Source organism: Dama dama, chromosome 15 (genome assembly GCF_033118175.1).
Source record: "Dama dama isolate Ldn47 chromosome 15, ASM3311817v1, whole genome shotgun sequence".
NCBI lineage: Eukaryota > Metazoa > Chordata > Mammalia > Artiodactyla > Cervidae > Dama > Dama dama.
The window spans coordinates 58,965,063-58,974,691 of record NC_083695.1 but is presented as its reverse complement, the minus strand read 5'-3'; the positions used below and the strand labels follow the sequence as shown (position 1 = coordinate 58,974,691).

General features: G+C 40.6%; 1 pseudogene; it reads right to left on the bottom strand.

The window, feature by feature from the left end:
- Positions 1 to 292: 292 nt before the first annotated feature.
- LOC133070812 (U2 spliceosomal RNA) lies at positions 293 to 513 on the bottom strand (annotated as a pseudogene).
- Between the last annotated feature and the right edge of the window lie 9,116 nt (positions 514 to 9,629).

The window sequence follows — 9,629 nt, the reverse complement described above, 5'->3', positions numbered from 1 at the left end:
ACCCTCCTGCTGCCTATTATAACCCTCCATTTCATACAGCTCCTCAGAGCACCCTTCTAGTTTCTGGATGGCTTCTCATTTTTTCTCCCCTTCTTTTCTTACACTGTATCCTTTGGAGTAACCCTGCCCCATTAGGGAGAGATGATGTTCAAAAGGTAGCCAAAGCCAGGTCAGTGCTAATGCTCAGTCATGTCCGACTCTTTGTGACCCCATGGACTGTAGCCCAACAGGCCCCTCTGTCCATGGAATTTTCCAGGCAAGAATACTGGAGTGGGTTGCCATTCCCTTCTCCAGGGGATCTTCCCAGTCCAGGGACTGAACCTGCATCTTTTGCAACTCCTGCTTACCACTGCACCACCTGGGAAGCCCTGATAAAAAAGGAAATTTATTTAAAATTCATGTAATAGAAAAATATGGGAGAAGTAAAATATCATTTAAAATCCCAACACTGAAGTGTATTTTTTACTGTTTGATTTTTTACACTTGATCTTAGCCAAAAGGCCGAGAAGTGATTACTGTTTGATTTTTTAAAAGTTATTTATTTTTAATTGAAGGATAATTGCTTTACAGTATTGTGTTGGTTTCTACCAAACATGAACATGAATCAGCCGTATGTTTACCCATGTGCCCTCCCACTTGACCCCTCCCACCTCCCTCCCCATCCTGCCCCTGTAGTTGTTACCTGGGTTGAGTTCCCTGAGACATACAGCAAATTCCCACTGGCTATCTATTTTACATACGGTAATATATGTTTCCATGTTACTACCTCCATATATCCCACCTTCTCCCTCCTCTCCAAGTCATGTCCGGAAGTCTGTTCTCTATGTTTGCAACACAGAATTATATTGTGTGATATCCACCAGTTGTTAGTATCTCAGTCTGGATGTACTCAGATTGAGGAACATAATTAGATCAATAATAAGAAGCAATTTAAGAAAAAAGGCATCAATCAATACTAAAAAAAAAAAAAATACTGAATTTACCTTGAACTAAACCAAAAGAAGAAAATTAAATGGAAATAATTTCTAAGCAAAAAATTAGCATTTCATCAGCAAAAGACATTATAGGTGTTAAAATGTTAGTCGCTCAGTTGGGCTGAGCGACTCTTTGAGACCCCATGGACCATAGCCTGCCAGCCTCCTCTGTCCATGGAATTCTCCAAGCAAGAATACTGGAGTGGGTAGCCATTCCTTCCACCAGGGGTTCTTGCCAACCCAGGGATTGAACCTGCATTGCAGGCATATTCTTTACCATCTGAGACACCAGGGAAGCCCTAGGTATTAAAAGACAACACTAAGGTTAAAGAAAAACAGCTTAAGAGAAATTTTATAAGAATAAAGTCACACATATATAAATATGTTCATATATGTATGCATGTATTGTGCTGTGCTTAATCACTTAGTCGTGTCTGACTCTTTGTGACCCCATGGACTGTAGCCCGCCAGGCTCCTCTGTCTATGGGGATTCCCAGGCAAGAATACTGGGGTGGGTTGTCATGCCCTTCTCCAAGGAATCTTCTCAATCCAGGGATTGAACCCAGGTCTCCTACATTGAAGGTGGGTTCTTTATCAGCTGAGCTACCAGGAAAACCCATATGTATGCATACATACATATTGTTTAATATTTTTATGTTTAAAAATGTATATTTAAAAACATTTAAAAGTTTTTTCTAATGGTAACCTTTATTCTTTGTTTCTCTCTCCCACTAAGAGGTGTAGAGTTGAGAGATGAGCTGAAGGAAGCCACTATAACATTAGCCACTGGAAGCCAAGAGATTAATTTATATTAACAATGAAAAGGATGCAAAAGAGGAAAAATTTGCCCATCAGCACACACCATCACTGCTGGATTCCAATGTTCCTGCTTCTGTAATTCATAAGGACACAAGTCAGCAACTCAGTGTTCACACGGCAAATGTAGTTCACACTGCAAAGGGCTGACCTTATAATACAAAAGAGGTGGCTTACATTTATTTGCACATGAAATCCTAAGGAAAATAAAAGTAACAAATCTCCCACTCCTCTTACTCCCTTTCATGGTCTCCAGATTGGATAGCTAGACAAACAGATGTAGGTATTTTTGCCCCCCACTGTGGTCATCCATCGCTTTTCAGGCAGACCCAGATTTCTTTAGTAGCTTACTGTTAGGGACTGTGGTTTGTAAATGAAAGCTGGTAGGCTGGTAGAGCAAAGATGGGGGGGCCCTGCCTGCATTCATGGAGTCTTTCTAAGAGCGAGAATTGAAGCATTGCCTAGATAGTAGTTTCTCACGTTAATACTCTGATTGTACTTCATGTGATGTATATTGAGATTCTTAGCCAGCTCCTCTCATTATCACTTATCCTCCAGTGCTGGAAATATTTGCTTCCAATGGATCATTGTTATGCCTTCCACTAAAATTGCCCTGAGCTTTTGGGAACTGTTTCATCCAAGGTTACCCTCCCTAGAGGCCATGGCCTATGGTCTATGACTGAAGAAGGATATGAAGACTCAGCCCCAAGGCTCGATTTGGGATAACTGTGAAGGGCCATTCCAGGTCCAGAGTTCCTTGTAGGATTGAATGAGATTCAGTTGCAACAGCATAGTAGGTCAACTTTATCTTTGACCCAGTCTTGCTTTCCTCACTTTGTTACAGCTATATCTTTTGAGGGTATTCCCCAAAATACCTCTGCAGAAAATGTAAGACAACATTCTCACTACTGGTGATAAATAAAATATTCAGTAAATTTTTCATGAAGGTAAAATTTAAAAGTTATCTTTTCTTTTACAAGTGGTTGACCAGTTTTCCCAGCACCACTTGTTAAAGAGGTTGTCTTTTTTCCATTGTATATCCTTGCCTCCTTTGTCAAAGATAAGGTGTCCATAGGTTCGTGGATTTATCTCTGGGCTTTCTATTCTGTTCCATTGATCTATATTTCTGTCTTTGTGCCAGTACCATACTGTCTTGATGACTGTGGCTTTGTAGTAGAGTCTGAAGTCAGGCAGGTTGATTCCTCCAGCTCCATTCTTCTTTCTCAAGATTACTTTGGCTATTCGAGGTTTTTTGTATTTCCATACAAATTGTGAAATTCTTTGGTCTAGTTCTGTGAAAAACTAGAACACTTTCTAACACCATACACAAAAATAAACTCAAAATGGATTAAAGATCTAAATGTAAGACCAGAAACTATAAAACTCCTAGAGGAGAACATAGGCAAAACACTCTCCGACATAAATCAAAGCAAGATCCTCTATGACCCACCTCCCAGAATACTGGAAATAAAAGCAAAACTAAACAAATGGGACCTAATGAAACTCAAAAGCTTTTGCACTACAAAGGAAACTATAAGTAAGGTGAAAAGACAGCCCTCAGATTGGGAGAAAATAATAGCAAATGAAGAAACAGAAAAAGGATTAATCTCAAAAATATACAAGCAACTCCTGCAGCTCAATTCCAGAAAAATAAATGACCCAATCAAATGGGCCAAAGAACTAAACAGACATTTCTCCAAAGAAGACATACAGATGGCTAACAAACACATGAAAAGATGCTCAACATCACTCATTATTAGAGAAATGCAAATCAAAACCACAATGAGGTACCATTACACGCCAGTCAGGAAGGCTGCTATCCAAAAGTCTACAAGCAGTAAATGCTGGAGAGGGCGTGGAGAAAAGGGAACCCTCTTACACTGTTGGTGGGAATGCAAACTAGTACAGCCTCTATGGAAAACAGTGTGGAGATTTCTTAAAAAACTGGAAATAGAACTGCCATATGACCCAGCAATCCCACTTCTGGGCATACACACTGAGGAAACCAGATCTGAAAGAGACACGTGCACCCCAATGTTCATCGCAGCACTGTTTATAATAGCCAGGAAATGGAAGTAACCTAGATGCCCATCAGCAGATGAATGGATAAGGAAGCTGTGGTACATATACACCATGGAATATTACTCAGCCATTAAAAAGAATTCATTTGAACCAGTCCTAATGAGATGAATGAAGCTGGAGCCCCTTATACAGAGTGAAGTAAGCCAGAAAGATAAAGAACATTACAGCATACTGACACATGTATATGGAATTTAGAAAGGTGATAACGATAACCCTATATGCAGAACAGAAAAAGAGACACAGAAATACAGAACAGACTTTTGAACTTTGTGGGAGAATGTGAGGGTGGGATATTTCAAAAGAACAGCATGTATACTATCTATGGTGAAACAGATCACCAGCCCAGGTGGGATGCACGAGACAAGTGCTCCGGCCTGGTGCACTGGGAAGACCCAGAGGAATCGGGTGGAGAGGGAGGTGGGAGGGGGGATCGGGATTGGGAATACATGTAAATCCATGGCCGATTCATATCAATGTATGACAAAACCCACTGGGAAAAAAAAAAAAAAGTTATCTTTTATCCATTCTGGTGTGTTAACAATGTCCTTTAAAAAATCCATATGGATGATAGATGGTAATTACAATGTATAACATCAGCTCTGGAATTTCTTTCCAAGCAATAATGCCAACAGAAAGAAAAGGAATACAATGAAATCATAAGTTGACATTTCCTTTTTTTTGTCCTGATTGTGACCATGCCAGAGGGAGTAATTGCACTCAAAACTACAACACGATTACACTCATTTCACATGCTAGCAAAGTAATGCTCAAAATTCTCCAAGCTAAGCTTCCACAGTACATGAACTGAGAACTTCCAGATGTACAAGCTGGATTTAGAAAAGCCAGAGGAACCAGAGATCAAATTGCCAACACCCGTTGGATCATAGAAAAACCAAGAAAATTCCAGAAAAACATCTGCTTCATTGACTACGCTAAAGCCTTTGACTGTGTGCATCACAACAAACTGGAAAATTCTTAAAGAGATGAGAATACCAGACCACCTGACCTGCCTCCTGAGAAAATTGTATGCAGGTCAGGAAGCAACAGTTAGAACTGAACATGGAATAACAGACTGGTTCCAAATAGGAAAAGGAATATGTCAAGGCTGTATATTGTCACCCTGCTTATTTAACTCATCTGCAGAGTACATCATGTGAAATGCTGGGCTGGAGGAAGCACAAACTGGAGTTCTCAAGGTTGCCTGGAGAAACACTAATAACCTCAGATATGCAGATGACACCACCCTTATGACAGAAAGTGAAGAGGAACTAAAGAGCCTCTTGATGACGGTGAAAGAGGGGAGTGAAAAAGCTGGCTTAAAACTCAATGGTCAAAAAACAAAGAATGGAAAAACAAAGATGATGGCATCTGGTCCCATTACTTCATGGTCAATAGATGGAGAAGCAGGAACCAGTGATAAATTTTATTTTCTTGGGCTCCAAAATCATTGGAGATGGTGACTGCAGCCATGAAATTAAAAGACACTTGCTCCTTGGATAAAAAGCTATGACAAACCCAGTCGTCATATTAAAAAGCAGAGACATTACTTTGGCAACAAAGTTTCATCTAGTCGAAGCTATGGTTTTTCCAGTGGTCATATATGGTTGTGAGAGTGGGACCACAAAGAAGGCTGAGCACTGAAGAACTGATGCTTTTGAACAGTGGTGTTGGAGAAGACTCTTGAGAGTCCCTTGGCCTGCAAGGAGATCCAACCAGCCAATCCTAAAAGAAATCAGTCCTGAATATTCATTGGAAGGACTGATGCTGAAGCTGAAGCTCCAATACTTTGGCCACCTGATGCAAGGAGCTGACTCATTAGGAAAGACCCTGATGCTAGGAAAGACTGAAGGCAGGTGGAGAAGGGGACGACAGAGGATGATATGGTTGGATGACATCACCGACTCAATGGACATGAGTTTAACCAATCTCTGGGAGATGGTGAAGGACAGGGAGGTGTGGCATGCTGCAGTCCATGGGGTCACAAAGAGTCAGATACAACTGAGTGACTGAACAACAACAACCATGTGTCCAAGATGATCTCAACACCCAAAGGTTTCCCTTGGAGCAACCAGTTAATCTCTTCACCTTATGATTCCACTGTATTATTATGCCCTTCCTCCAAAGCTCACTATAACATTATCAGCATGAATAGAATTGCCATGTAAGTTGGGTTGCGGAAGGCAAACTGGAATGGTGCTTTGAATCTCTGTTCACATGGCCAAATGCCAACTGAGTTGGTTGCACAAGCAACTCTTAAAGTTGAATTCAGAATAGACCCTTCTGCTTTTTCTCCCCTATGTCTCCATGTATCATTGCAACTCTGGCACACTCCAGTAAAACACTCATTTCATACATTTGAGTTCAACTGACATAACATGCAACACATTTTCAAGCACATAAAATAACAGTTGACCACTACACTTCTCAATGACTGTATTTTTGCATGTATTACTTGAACTAAAGTATTTCTTCCTAGGCCAGCAGGCTGCCAGATTTGCTTCTTTCTGCTAGGCCACAGTTTTGGTTAAAACAATCTCTTTGAAGCTCACCCCACCTTTCCCAGGTCAGGTCATCCTCATTTGGTTGGGGAATCAATGTCTTCCATTGTCTTTCCAACCTATTGTCATTCCCTGTCTCTTTCACAGCTTTCTCTTTGATCAGCCAACCCTTCTCTTGTGAGTTAAGACTTACACAAGTATTTCTTCTGTTAATAGAAAAACCTATTTTAGGAATAAAATAAAATGTCAATATTTACTGTTTTCTTGGTTATCTTGCTATAAGGAATTTATTTCTTCTAGAGACAATGTGAATGCTTCTGACCTACTAGGAGAAAGGTCATGAGATATAAGGGAGTATAGAAAATAATTATAAGATATATTGGACAGAACAAATGTATCAAGTGCTTGCAAGGCTATGTTTGACTCCTATAAGGCTATGGTGAATCCTTGTTCTTTTTTAAAAATTAGTTAATTTTTAGCTGCATTGATTCTTCATTGTTCTGCATGGGCTTTCTCTAATTGTGAAGAGTGGGAGCTATGCTTTGTTGTGGTGCGTGGGCTTCCTATTGTGTTGGCTTCTCTTGTGGAGCATGGGCTCTAGGCTCATGGGCTTCAGTATTGGGTCTTGAGGGTTCTAGAACATGGGCTCAGTAGTTGTGGCACACAGGCTTAGTTGCTCCATGGCATGTGGGGTCTTCCTGGACCAGGGATCGAACCCATATGCCCTGCATTGGTAGGTGGATTCCTATCCACTGCACCACCAAGGAAGTCCTGAATCCTTGTTCTGATTTCTGTGTCTTCTGCTTGGAGAGAATACTTCCAGGTGTTAAGTCACTGTCTCTGTTGCCACCACTCACCCCTGTAGCTTATCTATCAAAATCTCTCCCAAATTCTCTTCCTTGTTGTGCCAAAGCACATTTTCTCAGAATCCCATTCTTTTCAGTCCCTAACCTTTGATTAGTGTTAAGTTTGTGCTAAGTCACTTCAGTCATGCCCGACTCTTTGTGACCCCATGGACTGTAGCCCACCAGGCTCCTCTGTCTATGGGATTCTCCAAGCAAGAATACTTGAATAGGTTGCCATGCCCTCCTCAATAGCATTAAATTTAATCAAGGTGAAATCTATTACCTGTCACCTTGGTTTTCTGGGTGTAGGCTTTCAACAGGGTTTGGGAAGTGAAGCAGGAATACAAATTCAGGGGCTCTCCTGTTGTATTTCTCTCCAATATTGCCTTGTGGTGATGCATGGAGCCCATGGGTTTTGCAGAATAGACTCAAAATCACTATCTTCCTTAATTCAGCACATAGAGAGTTTTAAAAAAATTCTATAACAAAGATGCAGATGAAGCTTTGTTGCTAGCTATCCAAAGCCTGGTTCCAACCAAGCTTCTTTCTATTTCTAATTAAACCCTAATTAGAGCTCATAATTTAACTGAACTGCATTATCACTCCCTGAGCTATGAAAGCTTACTATGGTTGTTTAAAACCCATGGGTGTTGAAATAACAGCAAAGCTATCTCACCTGGATGTGGAGAGATTTATATATAGAATAAATGCCTCCATTTGGTGTTAATTTTGAGACATGTTTCATAAAACGTGTTTCCCATAGGCTATCAGTCCTTTCTCCTCTTTGATCTTTCACTGTGTTCAGTTACCATTTTGAAACATAGCTCTAATGATTGCACACCTTTGCCTCCATCCATGTCTTAAAACCTCTGTTGGCTATGAAATACTATCCAAAGTTGTTGGTGCCTGACACACGTGACCCTGCCTAACCTTCCCAAGCCAGACTTAGGATTTAACGATTACTCTCACAAATGCCATCACTTGCCACATCTCCATCCACAGAGCTTACTCTTGAACCACGTGTAAACATTTGCCATGCCAGGAACCCAGAGAGATGGTTTATTCATCTTTTCACACATGCTGTTTTCTGGTTGGATTGTTCATCCTCTCTCTTCTGTACTACCACTATTGATCATTTTGAAGATGACAGACACAGTGATGAAGTGTGGACTCTGGTTTTAGACAGTGTTCATTGGGTTTGAATGCCCCTTTGCATTCTGCTTGCTAGTTGAATGACTTTGTACAAGTTACATCATTGTCTCCCAGGCTATGAAAAAAATAGTTCTTGTATTCTGCTCAGATAACAACAAAAGCCAATGGAGGCAACTTTTATGTTTATGGTCATGATCAATGAGGAGGAAATTGTGTGAAACTGGAAATTATTACAGTTTTGATGTGGGGTAGTAGTCAGTATTTCATCTTCCTATCAACTTTTCTGTACTTCAAAGTGGTAGGCATAACTGTTTGAACAGTTTGAGAAATTGTGATTTCACTTCAATAGGTAATTGGCTTTCCTTGAAGATAGGTGATGGCAAGTGTCAATGACCTCCAGCCAAACACTACCAGAGATATACGTGTAATTGAAGTTGGGTTTATTACTCACTGCAGTGAGTGATGGCACACATCATAAGGAATTGTGGAGCCTTTCAGTAAGGTTATGTCAGATAGATCCTATTATAAGATTTGGGTATTGGTTGGGTGATTTTTAGGAGGGTCTAAGGAAGTGAAGATTTGCTCTATGTTGGGTACTGTCAAAAACAGCAATTGTATGGCTATATCAATCAATCTTATCTGTAGGAGAGCAAAAGAGAGCAAGGACAATGCTGTAATAGGGAAAGAAGATCAGTCTCTCACACCAGTCAGGAAAGGGGTATATTTGGTCTTAAGTGTGCGATTGTGCATTTTCCTGTGCTTAGACAAAGTTATGAGGTGGCTTTGTTTTGTCTCAATTTATTATGGACTCAGAGTTATCATATCTTATATTAGTGTTCCATAAGGTTGTTTATGTCTAGCATGAGAATGGTACAGCCTGGCTTGAATGCCAGACCAGCTTCAAACAACACCGAAGCCTAGTGGCAAGTATCTGATCAATTTCCAGAGAGCAGTATTTACTTTTTTTTGAGGCAGAGAAGTGAGAGATCCTATTAAAAGTGCCCCTTTAGTTTGTTGACTTTTTGGATCTATAGGAATCACATGGAAATCAGATCAACTGCGTGGAGTCTTCTGGATGAGACTTGAACTCAGAGATAATTGGAGGCAGCAGCTAGGGGCTTAAATTGGACAGAAGTTTTACTGTCCCAAGTGAGAATGAAAGCTGCCTTGGCTGCAAGTGATGCCAGAGTGTCAGCCTGGAGGGATCCATTGTGAGAGTCCAGGCAAGAAGTTATTTCCTATGTTTTGTCCACTGACTCCCA